This window comes from Apium graveolens, chromosome 6 (assembly GCF_009905375.1).
Source record: "Apium graveolens cultivar Ventura chromosome 6, ASM990537v1, whole genome shotgun sequence".
NCBI classification, from domain to species: Eukaryota; Viridiplantae; Streptophyta; class Magnoliopsida; order Apiales; family Apiaceae; genus Apium; species Apium graveolens.
The window spans coordinates 65,589,483-65,611,674 of record NC_133652.1 but is presented as its reverse complement, the minus strand read 5'-3'; the positions used below and the strand labels follow the sequence as shown (position 1 = coordinate 65,611,674).

At 38.5% G+C, this 22,192-nt stretch overlaps 1 pseudogene; it reads right to left on the bottom strand.

The window, feature by feature from the left end:
• Positions 1-2: 2 nt before the first annotated feature.
• LOC141665197 (protein fluG-like) lies at positions 3-1,584 on the bottom strand (annotated as a pseudogene).
• Between the last annotated feature and the right edge of the window lie 20,608 nt (positions 1,585-22,192).

Genomic DNA, 22,192 nt, shown 5'->3' with positions numbered 1-22,192 from the left:
CACTTCGCAAATCCCAGTTATTCTTTATTTTTTTTTCTGCACATCAACCAAACCAACGAGCCTTTGAATTTTCTTTTCTTTTCTTGATTTTTCCCGCGGGCCCGCAGTAATTGCACTCTATGTTGTCTTCGTGGTAGCCTTTTAGTTTGCCACAAGTGATAGTAATTGATGAAATTGGCACAAAACTTGGAAGCAGCGGCCGCAAGCACAATTACACGAAGAGGAATCCAGTTAGTTGCATTCCTTTCAGTGACGTCCGAGACTTCATTTTCTAGCTTTGAGGAGGGGTCAGATGCAATATTTTCTGAAATTACAAATTGTGTAGCAGCATCAAGCTTGTAAAATTGTTTTGCATTATCTACAAATATGTCCTTGACTGCTTCAAGAGCTTCAGCAATTGATAAATCACCATCCGCACAGGCATCACGTAAGACCGAGAAAACAACTTCGCGTGCTTGTTTTGCGCCTACGTAAAAAGTTTCCGGAAACATGCAGCCATCTGTGCTGAACATCACCTTTTTAATAGGAGTTAGTTCCAGAAGTTCTTTAACTGAGGTTATCATACCATCACCTTTGAAAACGGGTAGGATGCATGTAAAAGAACTATTCGAGACTTGCTGTATCTTTTATCCTCAAGAACACTACGGAGGTGAAGTGTATTGCAAAGCCTCAGGTCCAAATCCTTGTCTCCAAACCCTGTGTGTATCTGCATCGGCAAGTCAAAAGAAAGCGCTACTTCCAGGCTCCACATAAATATAAAATCAATTAAGTGCTTATTCATGATGCGTACAGGAGTTCCCGCATGAAGAACATCAGCAAGACCCTCCTCTGCCTCCTTTCGTCTGACATCTGTATTTATTTTAAGGCCACTGCGGTATGCAGCTATGCTTTTCAGACCGAAAACTTTATTCGCGAGTGAATTCAACTTCCCCAAAAAAATTATCGTAAATGTATCTAGATTCCATATTATTCCATCATCGAGGATCTGCTCAGCTAGACGTTCAATTATTAATATTCTACCAGTATAAGGTACATATTTGCAATGCCACTCAATATCTAGCTTTTAGTCGGCTTCAAGGCCATCGTTAGTGAGTAAGGTGGAAATCCTTGCAGCTTGGAAGCACTTCGCACTGATTCTTTATAATCCAGTAGTATTTCGATAGTATTGAATACCATGCAAAGATGACTCTGAGCCATACAATTCACTAATATCCTTCATGCATCTCTTGAAGATAAGAGTGTGAGGTGCAAAACATAAAGCGTCACCGGTGGCTTTAGCAAAGCAATTTAGAAAAGGAACGGTGGAGTTGAGTGCAACTGTGTCGTGGGCGCGTGCATCAACTAACTCCACTTTGATGCATAAATTTTATTCTAACTAATGGTGTCTATTGCTAGTACAAGGTGGCAAGTGGGTCGTATCCACATGAAGAGAGATTCTATCAATTTCGATTCAATTACTATCAATTGTTTCAAGGACAAATCGATTATAATGATTTTAACTAACTAATAATTGAACTAAATTAACACTACTTAACAAGACACTAAATAAGGAATATTAAAACCTAGGGCAATCAGGTCCACCATGCTTATAAATAACCGGCTTCTAAGCTGCAACAATAAATGTGATCACATAACAAAGGATATCAATTTTTAAATGATGAGCTTGTATCAGATATTAGTGACAATGATTATAACAGTGAGGATGAAAGGATGGCTGCAAATAGAACTGATGAAGAATATGTCACTTATCCTGTTAGATATATTTGATAATGTCATGTGTAATATGATTTGTGTTTAGTTTTCAGATCTTACCTTACAGGATAAATCAATACTTAACTGGAAATCAGCACTTATACTGAAGACATAACTTAAGATATCAGAACTTAAGTTATCAGAACTTAAGGTTCAGAAGATATTTATCAGGAGATAATATCAGGACTTAAGATGACTTTCAGATGAGGCAGGTGGTTGATTGAAAGGAAAGAAGATCGAGACTAATACAGAAAGAATTGCGGCCGATTGAAAGGAAAGAAGATCGAGACTAATACAGAAAGAATTATGCATGAAGAAAGAATTCTATGAAGAATAGAATACTTAGAAGAAAAGATAACTAGTTGATATATTTTAGGAAGCAGAATTATATTCCATATCAATTAGAAGATTATCTTGTAAATGTGTAGTATATAAACACAACCATAGAGTTTACACTATAAGTGTTACGATTATCGAAGTTATTATTCTTTGTAACTCTAGCAGCTATCGTGATAATTTGTTCATCACTGAGAGAGGACAGTTCTATATTGTAACAGAGTTTATTGTGTTGAATAAAATCTGTTTTCTGTTACTTGAGTTCTTATATTCGATTTGATTGTGATAAACACTATATTCAACCCCCTTCTAAGTGTGTGTGACCTAACAAGTGGTATCAGAGCTATCTGTTAACACACAAACAGTTTAAGATCCAAAAATAATCATGTCTGAAGAAGAAACTCCAACCAAGCCCACCAAAACTGAAGAACCTCCAAAAACCATAACCCATAGTCGATATGAGACTATAAGAGTTCCCATATTGAAACCTTCTGAGTATTCCATATGGAAAGTAAAGATGGCTATGTTTCTGGAAGCTACAGATCTAGAATATCTCGACAGGATTTATGAAGGACCACATATGCCAACCAAACTCTCTGTGGAAGTTGCAGGTCAGCCAGCAAAGTCTGTACCAAAGGAGAAAAGTGATTACACTGCTGAAGATATCTCATCGATTACAAATGATGCAAAGGTAAGACACTTGCTGCATAGTGCCATTGATAATGTCATGTCAAACAGGGTAATTAACTGCAAGACTGTAAAAGAGATATGGGATGCTTTGGAAACAAGGTGTCAGGAAACTGATTCAATCAAGAAGAATAGGAAGACAATACTCACTCAAGAGTATGAGCACTTTAACTCAAAGCCTGATGAGTCATTAACTGATTTATATGACAGATTTGTCAAACTCATGAATGATTTGTCACTAGTTGACAAAGAGTATGATATTGAAGATTCAAATCTTAAATTCCTGTTAGCTCTTCCTGAAAGATGGGATTTAAAGGCAAGAATAATAAGAGACAACTATGCCCTTGAGGAAACAACTCTTGATGAAATTTATGGGATGCTCAAGACTCATGAACTTGAGATGGAACAAAGAAGCAAGAGGAATGGAAGAAAGTCAAGGATAGTTGCCTTTGTGGCTGAGGAGGAAAGTCCCAAAGAAGCTGCCTCAAGGAAAGGCAATGGAAAAGCTCTCATCACAAAGTCTGATACTGAGTCATCAAGTTCTGATAGTGATGATGACTCAAAAACTGAAAGTATACCTGAGATCGACCCTGATGAGGAGATGATGAAGCTGTGTGCTCTTATGATGAAAGGGATCACAAAGATTGCATACAGGAAATTCAGGAAAGGAAAGAAGTTTTTCAGGAAATGTGCAAGTTCTGATAAAAAATGTTTCAGAAAATCTGAAGGCAAAGGAGGAAAATATGACAGAGGAGATTACTCAAATGTTAAATGCTACAACTGTGGTGAGAAAGGCCACATATCTCCAGATTGCAGAAAAGGGAAAAGTGACAAAGGCAAGGCTCTTGTCACAAAGAAGAAAAGCTGGTCAGATGCTTCAGATTCTGAGGATGAGGAAAACTACGCCTTAATGGCAAATGCTGATAGTAGTTCTGATACTGCTGACTTAAAGGTACCTCAAACTACTTATGCCTTTCATACTGATGATATTACTGAGTTGAGAAGATATCTTAAAACCATGTTCATTTGAAAGATTAACTTCTGAAAATCTTGCTTATAAAAAGAGGAATGATTATTTAGAAAAAGATTTAGTCATGTTCCATCAAACTCAGAAAGATAGAGATGATTCCTTTTATGTTAGGGATGAAGTGTTAAAAATGAATGAATCTCTAAAAACTGAGTTAGAAAAGGAAAGAGAGATTATCAGGACTTGGACTAACTCTGGTAAAACAACTCAGGATATTCTTAGTAGTGGAAACTGGAAAGAGGGCTTAGGTTATGGAGATGATAAGAACAGTAAGGGAACTGTAGAAAATGAGCCTATAGTTGTTAAACAAAAACCAAAGGTAAATCCTGTTAAGTTTGTAACTGCAAAGTCTGATATTGAGAATTCAGAAGTTAAGGAGAAAGTTACTTCTGACAAACCTAAACAGGATAAGCCAACTGAAGTTAACATAGGCTTAATGACTAAGAAGCAGCTTAAGCATAAGCTGAAAGATGTTAAGAATGTAAACAAGGTAAATTCACCTAGGAAAAATAGGAATGGAAAGGAAGGTGTGAATAAAAGTAACAATTATAAGCCTGTTCCTAATGCTCCTAGAAAAATATGTCATAACTGTTGAAACTCTAACCATCTGGCTTCTTTTTGCAGGTTGAATAAGTATATAAACTCCTTACCTTCAAAATCAGGAGTTAAGAGTCAGTCTGTTAGATATAGGCCACAAAATCCTTGTTTTCATTGTGGTGGTTTTTGGCATTCCATTTATACTTGTAAGGAATATCATAGTCTGTACTATGATTATTATCAATTAAAATCCGCTGCAAATGTTAACAAACTTAAAAAGGCCAAAGGATCCAAGCAAGTCTGGGTCCTTAAAACTAATCATTAGTGGTCTTTGTGATTGCAGGGCAACAGAAAAAACATCCTAGTTTTGGACATTGGATGTTCAAGACATATGACTGGAAATAAAGCCCTGCTATCAGACTTTGTGGAGAAAGCTGGCCCATGTGTTTCTTATGGAGATGGCAACATTGGAAAAACTCTGGGATATGGCAATATCAATCTTGGGAATGTCATCATTGAAAAAGTAGCTCTGGTCTCAGGACTTAAACACGATCTGCTAAGTGTGAGTCAAATCTGTGACAGAGGTTATCATGTAGATTTCTTTGAAGAACACTGTGAAGTTGTAAGTAAATTTATAGGCAAAGTTGTTCTGAAAGGATACATGCAATGTAACATTTATGAAGCCAAGCTTTCAACAAGTACTGATGATTCTGCAATCTGTCTGTTGAGTAGAGTATCAATTGAAGAAAGCTGGGATTGGCACAAGAAACTCTCTCATTTAAATTTTAACAATATAAATGAACTAGTCAAGAAAGATCTTGTGAGAGGACTGCCAAAATCAGTATTTGCTCCTGATGGCCTTTGTGATTCATGTCAGAAGGCAAAACAAAGAAAATCTTCATTCAAGAGCAAGACTGAATCATCAATTCTTGAGCCTTATCACCTACTACATGTTGATCTATTTGGTGCAGTTAATGCCATGTCTATTGCAAAGAAGAAATATGCTATGGTCATAGTGGATGAGTTCACCAGATAAACATGGGTGTATTTCTTGCACAAAAAAGTAAAACTGCATCTATCTTGATTGATCATGTCAAGTAACTGGATAAATTGGTCAAAGATTCTGTGAAGATCATAAGAAGTGATAATGACACTGAGTTCAAGAATTTGATCATGGAAGAGTTCTGCAAAGACCATAGAATAATGCATGAATTTTCTGCTCCTGGAACTCCACAGCAAAATGGAGTTGTTGAAAGAAAGAATAGAACTCTCATTGAAGCTGCACGAACTATGCTTGATGAAGCAAAGTTGCCAACCTATTTTTGGGCTGATGCTGTGCAGACTGCCTGTTTTACTCAGAATGCAGCACTCATCAACAAGTATGGAAAAATGCCATATGAGATGGTGAAGAAAAAGAAGCCAAATCTGAAGTATTTTCATGTATTTGGATGCAAGTGTTTTGTTCTTAAGACTCATCCTGAATAGCTATCCAAATTTGATCTAAAAGCTGTTGAAGGAATTTTTGTTGGATATCCACTTTCCACAAAAGTCTTCAGAGTCTACAATTTAAGAACAAGGGTTGTCATGGAATCTATCAATGTCTCTTTTGATGATAAGAAGATTACTGAACTTGAAGATTTCAATGATCATGATCAGTTGAGATTCGAAAATGAAGTTTTAAATTCTGATTCTGTAAATCCTGATACTGCAAACTCTGACGGATTAAACTTTGATGTTATTGAAACTGTGGTGACTATGAAAGAAAATGCACTTGTGCAGGGGGAGCATACTGAAGATCTAACCACATCTCAAGAAGCATCAGAACCTATAAAAGGCTCTTCAAGTACTGATGGGTCAAGTTCTAATAATTCTGGAAACTCATGTACTGATATTTCTGGAAACTCAAATAATGAAAGATCCAATTCAGAGAGCATAATTTCAGGGGGAACATCAGAAAATGTAGATGAAGACAACATGGATCATGGAGGAGCATCCAGTTCTAGAGAAAACTATCTATCTGCAAGGAAGTGGACTAAAGCACATACACCTGACTTAATTATTGGAAATCCTGATGCAGGTGTCAGAACTAGAACATCTACATCAAATGAATGTCTTTATCATTCTTTTCTCTCTCAGATCGAACCAAAGAAAGTGGAAGAAACTCTTCAAGATGCTGATTGGGTGCAAGCAATGCAGGAAGAGTTAAATGAATTTGAAAGAAATAAAGTCTGGACCCTAATGCCAAGACCAAGGAACAGATCAGTTGTTGGTACAAAATGGGTGTTCAGAAACAAAACTGACAGTGACGGCATAAATACAAGGAAAAAGTAAGGCTGGTTGCAAAAGGATACTCTCAACAAGAGGGAATTGATTATGATGAAACATTTGCACCAGTTGCTAGATTGGAAGCCATAAGGATATTTTTGGCTTATGCTGCTCACAAGAAGTTTAAAGTCTTTCAAATGGATGTGAAAAGTGCTTTTCTTAATGGAGAATTGGGAGAGGAAGTATATGTTGAACAACCTCCAGGCTTTGTAAATCCCAAATTTCCAAATCATGTCTACAGGCTTGATAAAACACTTTATGGCCTTAAGCAAGCTCCAAGAGCATGGTTTGAGACTTTAGCTCAGTTTCTTCTGGAAAGTGGATTTAACAGAGGAACTATTGACAAAACACTATTCTACCTCAACCATGGAAAAGACTTACTTTTGGTGCAAATATATGTTGATGATATCATTTTTGGTTCTACAAATGACAGACTTTGTAAGAAGTTTGCCAAACTGATGCAGTCAAGATATCAAATGAGTATGATGGGAGAACTTAACTATTTTCTGGGCCTTCAAGTCAAGCATAATGAAGAAGGAACTTTTATTTGTCAATCTAAGTACACCAGAAATTTGTTGAAGAAATTTGGAATGCAAGACTGTTCAAGTGCATCCACTCCCATGGCCACTGCAACAAAATTGGATAAAGATACTGGTAAATCAGTAGATATTACTGATTACAGAGGTATGATTGGCTCACTACTCTATCTAACTGCAAGTAGACCTAATATCATGTATGCTACCTGTCTTTGTGCAAGATTTCAAACAGATCCAAGAGAACCTCACTTAACAGCTGTGAAAAGAATTTTAAAGTACCTTAAGGGTACAGCTGATCTGGGATTGTGGTATCCTAGAGAATCAGACTTTAAGCTAATAGGTTACTCAGATGCAGATTTTGCAGGATGCAAAATTGACAGGAAAAACACAAGTGGAAGCTGCCAATTTCTTGGAGGTAGATTGGTTTCTTGGTTTAGCAAGAAACAGAAGTCAATTTCCACATCAACTGTAGAAGCAGAGTACATTGCTGCAGGAAGCAGTTATGCACAGATTCTTTGGATAAAGAATCAGTTACTGGATTATGGGTTAGAATTCTCTAAAATCCCTATTTACTGTGATAGTCAAAGTGCTATTGCTATGACAGGTAATCCAGTTCAGCACTCAATGACAAAGTACATCAGCATTAGGTACCACTTCATAAGGGAACATGTGGATGAAGGTACAGTGGAATTGCATTTTGTTCCAACAGATCAACAACTAACAGATATCTTCACAAAACCACTGTGTGAAGCTACTTTTACAAGATTGGTAAATGAACTTGGAATGGTTTCAGGTTCTTTTTCTAAATCTGCTTAGTTTATGTTCTGATATATCACACTTTATGATCACTATTTACAGATATTACTATCTTTGTGTATTATGTGCTTAATTAGAAATTTTCTAAGTGCTGATTATTGTCTGATGTGAATTTCTAAACTCTGATAGTAATATGAATGTTTATGTGACTATTCAATCCAATGAGGATAACTGTGCTAGATGCTAACGTAGTCTTTAATATACTAAAGATCCCATGTTTGAAGTAATTGTTTATGTGGAAATCTTTTAACACAAGCAAATTCTGATATTGAGCTTAGTTAAGTTTACTTTGTGTATCTTATTACTAAGTCAAAAACTAGAATAGTGCTTCTTATCTGTTAAGTTCTGATGTTAGTAAATCTAGTGGATGTACTGAGTGCTGATAAGCCTCACTTATCAAAAAAAAGAAAAGAAATAAAAAATCAGGTACTCCTTTGAGATCTAGAGTAAAAATATGGAAGGGAAGACCCAAGTGCATTGCTAGTATTAAGTAATATGCATTATAAAAGCAATATAAAATTTTCTTGGTGACTTTTCACACTCTATGATTACTGGAGAAATACTCTGATAACAACATAAATTCTGATAAGCAGTCGTGACTCACTTATACTGAGAAGCCACTGTAAAATAGAATTTCAAAAGATGCATAAAATGAGCACAAAACAGTTGAGGTGGACTCATGCATGAACTCATTTTAAAGTAAACCTCAGAATAATGACAGATTTTGAGCAAAGTTCTTAGTTATGCCTTATTTCTAAGATGTACTGAAGTGAATCAGACTTTACTCCTTGTCTGATATTTAGCTTAATGCACACACTTACACTCCATATGAATGATGAAAATTACTGTGGTGATCAACGTTGTTTTAGATGAACATTTTATGTGTCAGATTGCATAAATTCCGAGGACAAGTTCTGATGGAAATTCTAATGAAACCATATCAATATTTGTGTGAAGAATTACAGGAATACACATTCACTTTTCGAGTTAAGGAGCCATATTCTGATGACTTTTAAATCATGATAATAATCAAGTTTTGATGCTGACGTGACAGTATTTATTTACTTGATTTATTTTTGGTCATTACTTGAACGATAATATTTTTACAGAATATTGGTTAATATGAGATAAAACAGTCATAATTGTGGGTTAGTGGTTAACGTGTATGTCCTGAAAAACTGCATGTGCACGGTAATTATTGCTTATTTTACGTGCCCATTAACTCTCATTCTAACCGTTTACTGACTGTTCAAATGGTGCCCGATGTAAAGTGTATCCCTTGCTTCAAAAATATGACTGTTGAGTGGAGAGAGTATATATATGAGAGATAAAATATTTTTTAATATTTTACTTACTTTTCTATTCTAAATCTCTTTTACTTTCTCTCTCTCTCTCTCTCTCTCTCTCTCTCTCTCTCTCTTTTATTTTCTGAAGCTGTTTTCTCTCAGGACTTTTTACAAACACTTTGCAAACATTCTCTTATTCACTTAATTTCTTACAGAGATGGCACCAAAAGACATAATTTTTGATGGCGCTAAGTTTGTTCCTAATAACTTCTCCGCTATTCTTAGCAAGTCAGAAGCCCCATCAGAACTTCACTTCATTCAGGACTTTCTTGCTAGTTCTGATATTGGGTACGCTCTGACCGAACCTGAAGCAGTCTCTGGTACTCAAGTACTGGAGTTCTGGAGAAGCGGAGTATATGATGATGGTGGTGCTCAAGGGTCCCCAAGTATTATTTGTTCATCAGGGGAGGATGAGTATGTAGTGACATTGGCTACGGTCCGACAAGCACTGCAGCTGCCTGAGAACTGTGTTTATTCTACTGTTGAAGAGCCAGTTCTTCAAAACATGATGGCCAGTCTGGGGTATGAGAGGACAATGGCAAAGCTGGGTCAGTTGAAGAGATCTTTCATAAGGAGGGAATGAAGTTTCTTCTTTGACTGCATAATCAAGGCTTTTGCAAACAAATGCTCTAATTTTGATGCAATCCCCATATTCAACCAACAAATCGAGTATGCTCTCATAAATCAAACTGATTTTGACTATGCAAGTGCTGTCTTAGGTTTTATTGGGGATAGAATGACAGAAGATAGAAATACTGTTTATTTTGCTAGATTCTGTCAGCTTATCTATAGTTTTTGTTGTTGTAATAAGCCCCGATCTGCTAGTGAATTAATTTCATCATTCAGACTAGTTAAACGAGCTTTTAATGACTTATTATCTACTGATAATAAGAAGGTTGTGTTAAGACCCCTTCTAGTTCCTTTATCTGTCAAATAAGCCTTAATAACCTACGATCCAGTTAAATATACTGCATTATATCCTGATGTTCAACCATCAGAACCTCGTCCATCAGCACCTACCACCTCTACACAAACACCTCAAAATTCTCAACCTCAACCTTCAGATCCTACAGTGCAGCCTTCATCTTCCAAACCTAAGAGGACTAAGAAAGTACCTCAGACATAACAGAAGAGAAGGAAAATCATTCTGCGAGATAAATCCGATGCTGAGGAACATGTTCCTATATCAGAACCTGTTATTATAGAAGCTGAGAAGATTTCTTCTCAGAAAGATGCTATAATTGGGAGTTCTAGGCCCCTCAAAAGGCTTAAAAAATTAAATTCTGATGATAAAACTCCTACAGTGTCTCCACTAAAGAAACAAAGAGCTCATAGGAACATAGTTGAGTCAGATTCAGATGTAGTGGAAGCAGCTAAGGAAGGGGATCAGGAATCTCTGATCTCAACAGAACCAGTTTTTATTGAATTACTTCCTTCTGCACAACCAGAAACTGCAAAACCAGAAACTGCTCATGATAAAATGCCTACACCTTCTATGTCGTACATACTGAAAAACCGGGTATAAGTGCTGAAATTGATATTCATAACCTGATTGTGCCTGAGGTTTTGTACTTGGAAGCTCCACAAATTCAACTCACTCCACCAACAACATCACTTTTGAATGTTGATCAGAACCTGGCTGCAGATCAGAATTTAGAGGATGATGCTGAAGCCTCTATAGCCTAACATACTGCTGTTTTACCAGAGGATGCTGATACTGCAGGATCTACAAATTCTGATGCTGCCAATGAATAAATTACTGGTGAAGCTGCTGCCAATTTAGATGCTGATACAGCTGGTCCATCAGGACATGCACCTCAACAAACTGTTCATAAAGCTGATTTAGTCAAGAAGTTTGTTACAGGGGAAGCACCAGTACCTTGGAGTGAAACTCCTAGAGGAAAGGAGTGGAGACTAAATAATGGAACTCAGTTAGTTTTGTTCCTTCTGAAAAGATTCTTGCTGAGTATCTTGCAAAAGCTGATGAAATGCTGATAAATGATGATTTCAAGGCACAACTGAGAGTTACTGCATTGAGTACAAGGCACCTTCAAGGTCAACACTCAATAACTCATGACAAGGTGAATAAAATTCAAGAAAACTTGATCCAACAAGATATGAATCTGAAACTTGAAAAGAACAGATTTTTCAAGCCAGCCTTTGACAAAATTGCCTACATTGAGAAAACTCAGGAGAAGCAACAAGCTCAAATTGAAGAAATTCTGAAGAATCAAGCGTCTCACCAAAATCAACACAATGAGATCCAATCCTCAGTGGAATTGCTTGTCTCTCTTCTACTACCTGCTGATGCCAAAAAGGGGGAGAAAGTGATTAAGTCCAAATGCAAATCTATTCAGACACTGAAAGGAAATGATGATGAAAATCATGACCATGGAAACTCTAACAAGGGTAGAGGTCAAGGTCAAGGCAAAAGATTTTCATCAAGTAAAGTTGGAACTACAAGTCAAAGAACAAGTTCTGATACTGGGAGAAGAATAAGTTCTGATACTGGTAAAAGGATAAGTTCTGATGAACATCTGGAACTTGATGAGGAAATTTCAAGACAATTATTTCTGAAAGAAAATCCAGGAATGGACTTTGAGAGTCTAAAGGAAGAAGAAGCTAGACTTAAGTTAGAAAAAGTCAACTTCAAATCTAAAGCTTCTGTTGTTGAAAAGAAACTTCCTAAGGCTAAAGGCATTGTGATAAAAGAAAGGACAAATCCTGAGGCAATTAAAGCCAAATCACAAGTGGAGATAGATCCAAGGTCCAAGGGCAAAGAAAAAGTTGATGAACCTGTAAAGGTTTATATGCCAGTTATGGATGAAGAAATAATTGATGAAGAAGCAGATGCTAATCTTACTCTGATGCATAAGAAGATTTTCCAAACAACCTCTGACATGGATCATGTTGTTCAGAGTCAAGATTTAGTAAGTTCTGATATGACAGTGAAACAAGCAACCTCTGACTTAGCTCAAGTTGGCTTGATATCAGAAGATAAGGAAAAGGAAACCTCTGACATTGTTCATGTTAAACCATCAAAGATACTCCTACCAGGATTCACCAAAGCTAAACAAACTCAATCTTTGAAGACTGCAACAAGTAGTTTTGGAGCAAGAGTTGTTACAAGAAAAGAAGCAAAAGATAAATCTGGATTGGGTAGTGCTGATGAAAGAAGAATACAGAACACAACCAATGATCCAACTTCTTTAAGTGAACCAGGTGTTGGAGCAACTCCTGAAAGATTGAATCGACTTGAATCTGTACAAATGGTTTATCATACCTTCTTGAAAGAACATATCTTGTTATATTTTATGACAGATGGAAGGGTATACCATATTAGGCAGAATGCTATACCACTGAAGTATTTTGAAGAACTGGAACATGTTCTATTCTTACTTCAAGTGAAGAACAGATTAACAGATAGTGCTGTAAATTATTTGAAGACTCAAATTCAAAGACAGAAGAAGCTTTACTCTGTAAAGTCTGACAACACATATTGTCCCAAGTACAGAGATCACAAGGGTGATATTGTCGATATGAAGCCTAACACTGCTAAGATTATAACTACTTTTCTGGGTTATAAGGCTGTGGAATTCAATCTTGAGTCTGACAAGGCATATTTAATTAGACTAGATCAGGAGATAAGAAAAGCTAAGATAAATGATCTCAGAGCAGCTATTTTTCAAACTGGAGAAGATACAGCTGAATTGAAGAATGCTAAAAGGAGGATGGTTAATGAACTTGAATATGCTGAGAGATGTTTGTTAAAGAACTATCTCAAAACAACTCCAGATATCAAATAGATCAGTAATTGAAGCCAAGTCAAAGATCTACAACTACTTAAATTCTGAAGTTTTTACAGACTGAAGCTGTTATCAAAAGTTAAAGATGGTAAAGCTGAAAGGACTGTAAGTTGTAGTTATCTAGTCAAATTCTCATGCATTTGTACTTAATATTTTTGACATCATCAAATATCTGTTGAACTTGTATATTATGCTAATTTACAAGTTGGGGGAGATTGTTAGATATATTTGATAATGTCATGTGTAATATGATTTGTGTTTAGTTTTCAGATCTTACCTTACATGACAAATCAATACTTAACTGGAAATCAACACTTATACTGAAGACATAACTTAAGATATCAGAACTTAAGTTATCAGAACTTAAGGTTCAGAAGATATTTATCAGGAGATAATATCAGGACTTAAGATGACTTTCAGATAAGGTGGACGGCTGATTGAAAGGAAAGAAGATCGAGACTAAGACAGAAAGAATTGTGCATGAAACTTGGAAGAAAAGATAACTAGTTGATATATTTTAGGAAGCAAAATTATATTCCATATCAATTAGAAGATTATCTTGTAACTGTGTAGTATATAAACACAAGCATAGAGTTTACACTATAAGTGTTACGATTATCGAAGTTATTATTCTTTGTAACTCTAGCAGCTCTCGTGATAATTTATTCATCACTGTGAGAGGACAGTTCCATATTGTAACAGAGTTTATTGTGTTGAATAAAATCTATTTTCTGTTACTTGAGTTCTTATATTCGATTTGATTGTGATAAACACTGTATTCAACCCCCTTCTACAGTGTATGTGACCTAACATATCCTATGTTCAATGAAAGGACAGATATGAAAGATCCAAAGTTTGAGCTAGGCATGTTGTTCTCCAGTGCACAATCATTTAGGTCCGCAGTGCAAAAAATTGTCATAGTGAATAGAAAACCAGTTTTTCAATGCAGAAATTTTGGCAAAAGGATCAAGTATAAATGCAAGGGTGAAGGCTGTAAGTGGAGTATATTTGCCTCTGTACTACATGATACAAAAACTTATCAAGTGAAGATATATTTAAAAATTTACACATGTCAAACAACATTTAAATAGAAGTATGACTTGAAAGTGGATAACAGAGCACTATGAAAATGAGATAAGGATGAACCCTACTTGACCACTTGGTGCATTCCATAAGAAGATACCACACACACTTTGTTTGTAGTCATGGCTGGTGGAGTAAACCATCTTATCATGTAGCCAAAGTTAATTGCATGGGAGTGTTCGATAGGTTTATAATGAGAGCATATGTTGGCTGTGTGATGAGAAATAGGCGAGGGGGCTGGATCAGGGGGGGCTGCAGGTATGATAGGCTTTGTGGTACCAGTTGGTGGAGAGCTTTGGTCCATTTTCTCTGGGATCAAGTTGGCTTGGGAGAAGGGTGATTCGAAACATGTTGTTGTGGAATGTGACTTTCAGGAAGCAGTAAATGCGGTTACTAATCCTCTTGATCAAAAATATGGAGAATGAGGCATAGGACTCGTGCCATATTGAGCATGTCTCCAAAGCTGTAAATGAGGCTTCTACTATGCTTGCTAACTCCCAACTTGATGGTGAAGGTGGAGTGATGGAACTTGCTAATGCCCCTGGTTTCATGGCATCCGTTCTTGCTGCTGATATTGCATAATTTATACTTATGCTCAATTTCATTTCATTTCTATTTATAATTTCCATGTCTCTGTTGATGGTGCTTTCATTTATATGCACCATTTTTTATTGTAATGTTGGATTCTTCAATGATCTATCTACTATCATTTTCTTCTTAAATATCAAAAGTGCAATATAGATAATAGCAATTCATTAACATAACAATGCTCATAAGAGCTACATTGTGAATTAAACATTACAAACACAATGCTTTCCAGATAAATTATAGACAATTAACAAAACAACAATGACCAACACAAATTTCATATACACACTAATTTTCCTGGGCACATATGCTTCAATTGGGGCATCATTTTGCTGGACTATCTTCACCTTCTCTTTCTCTTCTTCTTCGTTCTCTATTTTTCTGAGCAAGCCACGTATCACTTCACGCCCATGATCGCAAATCGGACCATCAACCCATCGGGAATATTTGCAACCCCTTCTACTATAAACGCAGATCATAAACCTTTTCCCAGCATTCCTCTCCGTTTAAGTTGTCCGTTCAACCACCAACATTTGACAATTACAATATCCCCCATTCAACAGTTTGAACTACTTCATGAACAAAACCCCCTTGTTATGTTTATAGACCAGCAAACAACAATATAGCCGTTAGGGGTACCAAAAGATAGCAGTTACGCTTTCATTCCAGTTGTACATTAACTCTGTTGAACTGAAACTAACGAAAGTACACAAGATGCTAGAATCTTGTAACTACAATTACACACATTTCTAGATATTGAACTAGAGGTACACAAAGTGCACAATGGGGAAACTAGAAGTACACAATATACATTTAACTCTTATAATATTTACACATAGTGATACATAGGAAAAAAATAAGCTCTATATTTATGTTATATGCGTGTGTTTGTCTTCATTTAGTAAGGGTTTTAATGGTGGATCCAAACTCCATAAACACCTGATTTTTAAAAGTTTAAATCATGGTTAGTTGCTACATCTTAGGTCTAGTTTTGTGTGTTTTAATGTTTTAAGCAATAAAAATGCCATGATCATGTTGGTCCAGTGTATCTTATTATCATATGCAGAGAAAAACTTGTTTATATAGAAAGTATGCCAGAGATGGCCTCATCCATTTGAACTAGAGGGAAGAAATGGTGTTGGTCATGAGGCCAAAAATCAGACAACTGAAGCAAAGAGAATGATGATTTTTTGTGATGATACCCGGGTTCTGCTTTATCTTCCTAGCCCCTGATTTGTTACTATCTCTATCTGATAACTCCGGTGAGTGGGGCCTGACTTGTGTGGATTGCGCACACATGTCCAGGGGAGGACCACCTTCAGGGCGTCCTAACGGCCTTCTGACACGCGTCGTGTTTGTCTGATATGTTGGTTGTTGATAGCTGTCACCGTCACGTGCCCACGTACCCTTCCTTGGCAGGTTGTGGAGTGTGCATGTGCTTGCTGGGACCCCCCTCAGGGTGATCCAGGTCATGGGCTGGATCCAGGTTGGCATGTGATCCAGGTTCTGGTTCTGGGCTGGATCCAAGTAGGCAGGTGATCCAGGTTCTGGTTCTGGGCTGGATCCAGGTAGGCAGGTGATCCAGGTTCTGGTTCTGGGCTGGATCCAGGATATGGGCGGGACACTGGTTGGGGGATGACCCAAGTCTCGGGTTAGACCTGAGCCTGGGCTTCTCCGCTTGATTGAACTGTGTGAGAGGGGTCTTGGTACATCAGTGGAGCCTGTATTACCCTAGATCCAGGTTGGGCCCTAGCCAGGTTGCTTATACCCTATCATTTGCCCCCACTCCCTTATGCAGATTTTCTGGATGAGGGAGTAGAGTTGTATCACATATCTATTGCTTTAGGAGACAAAATTCTGCTCCCCTGTTGCCCCCTAATCCGGGTCTGGTGTTGAAGGGATAGATTCGGATTAATGTAGGTGGCCTTTTGTTGCCTTAGAAAAAATTCTGCTATTTGTTGCCCCTCCATCCGGATCTAGTGTAGTAAGTGCCAATCCGGATTAAGGTAGGAGAATTTTGTTGCTTTAGAAAAAATCTGCACCTGGTTGCCCCCCAATCCGGATCTGGTGTGGTAGATGCCAATCCGGATTAAGGTAGAAGAATTTAGCTATTGTAGTAGATGCCAATCCGGATTAAGGAAGTGAACTTTGTTGCCTAGAAAAAATTATGCTCCTTGTAGCCCCCCAATCCGGATTGTGTATATAGGAGACCATTCTGGATTAAGGTAGGTGGATTTGGTTGCTTATAGAAAAGTATGTTCCTTGTAGCCCCCCAATCCGGGTTAGGTATATAGGAGACCAATCTGGATTAAGGAAGTGAACTTTGTTGCCTAGAAAAATTTATGCTCCTTGTAGCCCCCCAATCCGGATTGGGTATATAGGAGACCAATCCGGATTAAGGTAGGTGAACTTTGTTGCTTATAGAAAATTATGTTCCTTGTAGCCCCCCAATCCAGGTTAGGTATATAGGAGACTGATTCGGATCTGTTGTAGTAGAGGGAGAGATCCGGGTTGACTTCGAGTAATTTCTGATCCGAAACCTGCACCTTGTTTACAATGATCTGGGTAGGAGCCCTTGATCCGGATAGCTGGGAGGAATTTGTAACGTTTTTCAGCCTTTCCCCCCATATTTTTAAATTTTTGACAGTTACCCTCCTAGAAAACCTTCCCATAATGATTATGGGGTTTAAATGTGCATTTATATGTGTGTAAATACACATATATATGTATACATATTATTGTTATTATTATTTGTTTTTTTGTAACTATTTCTGGACCCAGTGAGACCCTGCCACGTGGCAGGGGTGGTTCTCCTCCCCACCTCTATAAAAGCCAAAACTTCCCTTTTATTTCTTTTTTATTCTCACAAAAATTGAACAGTCACTTGCTCTTCTTCTTTTCTCTCTCAAATTTCTCAGATTTCCTTCGAAGGTTTGGAGTGCTGCTCGAATTTTCATTACCGTTTCGTCTTTTGTTGTCTTCGTCTCCGATCAATCTGTAAGCCCTTCTCTCCTTGGTTTTTCTTTCCGATTTCTCGTGGATTTTCTCCAAGTTTTTGTATGCTTCGGATTAATGGTAGATCTATTTGTTATTTGGTTTGTTTTGTAATGGGTTTGTGCGTTTTTGCTTGGGTATGCATAGATCTGCTCCTTTTGTTGTGTTTCTTACATGAAAAATTAGGTTTTGGGTTCGATTTGGGTTATTTTTGGTTGGATTTTTCTGGGTTTGCTATGCTGTTCTTCGTGTTCTTGGGGAAAAATATATGTATGTATATGTAAAAAGTGTATAATCTGCTTTTTGATTCTCAAGTTGGTTGTTTGTGGGTTTGGGTTTTAGTTTAGATCCGGGTAGGGGGTATAAGATCCAGATCCGGGTAGCTATTTGGGTAGAATTATATTTGGGGATTTCAATTTGTGTTTTGTTGCTCTAGATCCGGATCTGGGTGTTTGCCATCAGGATCCGGGTCCATGGCTGTTAAGTTTTAAGTTTTTGGCTGCTTTGGACCCGGATCTAGGTGTTTGTCATCAGGATCCGGGTCCATGGCTTCCACGTTTCTTGGCTTGTAGTTAACATGGTCCGGATCGTTGATGTTTTTCCGGGTTGGACTTGCAATGGTGGTCCGGATCATTAGGTTATGGTAAAACTAACATAACGTACTGGATCCGGACCGCTTAGCAAAACAAATAAAATTTGTAGGGCCCAAGCTAACTGACCTTCATTTTATTAGGTATATGGTCCGGACCAAGAAGCGAGCTAGGAGAATCTTTAACTGCTACCCATCCTTTTCTGGAGACAATAGTGAGTCGGATTCTTCCGGAAGAGAACAGACCCGGGGTGAGATGGTGAAGAAGAGGTCCAGATCCGTGGAAACAATTACAAGCTTCCGGTTCAAGAGGCTCCCGAAAAATTCAGTTCTTTTCACCCCTGAGGGTCATTGGGCCGATATCAAGTATCATTTTGTCAGAAAACCCATTGAGCTCGAGAATAGTATATATTATGGCAGGGTTAGGTATGAAAAGCAGGAGGATGGCCATCCCGGGGTTTACGACCAGAGGGCTTTGAAGGAGGGTTTTGCTACTTTTCTGATTAGCCAGGACCACTATCAGCTGAAGCTTTTACGCGGAGGCTAACCCGGATGACATGGACACAGCAATCCGGGCTGTGTTTTAATTAACTCCCGATATCGCTTGGAGGTGGCCGGCTCCTCATGAGAGGATTTACCACCGTCCTTCTGATGGCTTCGTCCCGGCCACATATTTATCAAACATTTATGCAAACATATATATAAAATTTCTCCAATGCAAATCACCCCGAACGGTATAAAGTCGATGACTTGGTTTATAGCATGCTGTAAAAAATACGGACTCTTTCCTACCTTTAAGCTTTTCCACCAAATCTTCTACCTCTCAAAATCCAGCCAGAAACCCTTTTATAAACTCAGGTTCCGGGCTGCGGAGTGCGGTTATGGCCCGGGTGTAGCCAAACCGGTTATGCATCAGACTTCCATGAAGTACTGGAACGGGGAATTAATAATGCTGAAGGGTTTTGACTTAGCTTTCCTTCCTTATTTCACCCTTGGGGGCGTTCAGACCAAGTTTAATCCCGCGATCATGAAAGGGGAGGCCGTTACCCAGATTAAGAGATTTTGCGACTGCCTCGGGTTTCAGCCGACCCGGGATACGTTTATGAATCACAAGTTGCTGTTTCAACTCGGCTGTAAGTTGCACACCGATCCGGGTTTTTTCCTTTCCTGTCAATCTGGATTCTGGTCTTTTTTGAATTAACTTAATTTGTTTAGGTAAAATGCTCGCCTTTGGTTCGGGTCTACTGGACTGCATATTGATCTGGATCTAGACTTTATTTGCTGGACTTTAATCCGGGTTTATTGCTTCGCTCGTTGATCCGGATCTTGGCTTTTTATGACTTGTAATTTGTTTAGATAAAGTGATTGCCTTTGGTCCGGATCACTTTCTTTGCTCGTCGGTCTGGATCTTAGCCTTATTTGCTGGCCTTTGATCCGGGTTTACTACTTTGCTTGTTGATCCGGATCCTGTCCTTAAATGCCTTGTAATTTGTTTAGATTTGGTCCGAATCACTTTCTTTGCTTGTTGATCCGGATCTTAGCCTTATAAACCTTATAATTTTGCTTGCTTGATCCAGACCGTTTAATGTTCCCCTTTTTTTAACTTGGTTGCTTTTCCCTCTTGTGCAGGTTTGCCGCATTACAATCCTTCTTTCAGGGCAATAATGTCTTCTTCCGCTTATGCTGCTGCTTTCAACTCCTTAGGCTTGGCTTACAAGACTTCTAAGGGAGCTCCCGGATCCAGATCTGGGTTTGCCGATATTGAGGGGGGAGCTGAGTCCTCTATTCCCCAGAACATCCTGGACCCGGGAAATGAGTCTGAGCCTGAGGTCCAGGAAATCCTGGGTGGTGACGACCCTCCAAGGAAGAAAAGAAAGTCCGTCCCGACCAAGCCCCCTCGGGGAAAAGCTGTGGTCTCCAACCGGGTCGTCTGTGACTCGGAAGGGAAAGGCCCGGATAGAGAAGTCGTGAAGATAGGAACCTAGTCTCTGGTCGACCTGGCCGGGTTCATGTCCAGTATCCCTTCAGAATATGACTGGGAGGAGGTTGAGGGGTACAACATGGATGCCGCCTTGAAGAGGATAACCGGGAAATGGGGGCAGGTAATTACTGAATTTCTATATTTTTAGTTCCGGGTTGCGCCCCCTAACTTTATTTCTGTACTTAGTCTCTATCTTTTCCTTTTCCAGCTTGGGAGCGCCATATCTATCTGCTCAGATGTTGCTTTTACAGAGATCTGGGAGGCCAACAACCGGACTAATATTGAGAAGTTACGGGCTGATGGTTTACAGGGTGAGCTGGAGGAGGCCAGGGAGAGTTTCCGGACAGTTGAATCCGGGTTGAACGAGAAGCTGAAGGGGGAGCAGGACCGGGCTGAGGGTCTTGCTAAAGAGGTGGAGAAGCTGAAGGCCGAGCTTGCTGTCAAGGAAGATTTGAACAAGGAAGCAATAATCGCTGAGTTCAAGGCCAGTGATGTTTATGACTTCGAGGTGGCTCAGGCTGGAGTACCCGAGGTTCGCAGAGCTTGGCTTGTTGCAGAGAGGCACATAAAATCTGACCCTCTGGCCAACTGGGACAGTTTCATTCAGGAGTTCCTTATTGCGAAGCCTGCTGCTGAAGAGGGCAAGGGTGAACCGGAACCATATGACGGCCCCAGCCCCAGCTTCCTCTAGATCCGGACCAGCTTTGCCAAGCTTCTCGGGCCCAGCCCCTGTAATTTCCCTTTTCCAAGGATTCATGATTTCCGTATTTGAATTTGAACAATTTGTAATATTTGGATTTGTTCCGGGTCAGGCATTGATCCGGATTATGCTTTAGATTTTACTTTCTCCGCCTTTTATTTTCCTTTCATTTTAGAAAATATTTTCTGCTTATCTTTTGGTCCAGGTAGGACACCTCACCGACATTTTTGCTCTCATGAGCCGTTCGGATCCTGGCTTTTAACCCGGGCTGTGGATATGCCCCCCAACCCGGATTGGCTTTATATTCGGGTGGTTCCGGGTATGAAGCCTTTTCAGGGTTGACATTGCTTTTCTTGTGGTATATCAATCCGGGTATGGTATTATTCCGGATTGGTTAGTGCTTTTTTGCTTTATGTACTTAGAAATCAATCTGAGTGCATGATGGTTGTGGCAACCCGGATCTGGAATCTTATCCGGGTTATTTTTGCTTATAATATTGCTTTTAATCCTGGTATTCTACCAATCCGGATTGATGATTGCTTATTTTGCTTTATGTATTGAGTCAATCTGAGTACATAATGGTTGTGGCAACCCGGATCTGGAATTTTATCCGGGTTGTTTTTTTCTTATAATATTGCTTTCAATCCGGGTATTCTACCAATCCGGATTGATGGCTGCTTATTTTGCTTTGTGTACTGTCAATCTGAGTACGTAATGGTTGTGGCAACCCGGATCTGGAATCTTATCCGGGTTGTTTTTTGCTTATAATATTGCTTTCAATCCGGGTTAATGGTTGCTTATTTACTTAGAAATTTTTCTAAGTAAATAGTGGTTGCTTTTATTTTTTGCTTCAAACCCGGTTATAAGACTATACCCGGATTGTTTTCTGCTTTCTTTACTAGTAATTTAAATGTAATAACTTTCTGAGAAAGGAAAATTCTTTTCATTGACTTGAAATTTTCTTCATACAAAATATAGGAACATAGATTGGTTGCTTGCCATAGGCTACAAGTTTTTGGTTGCTTTTGGTTGCTTCTTCTACTGGTAAAATTTTCTGAGCTTGAGTCCATGCCAAGTGTTTGGGATCTC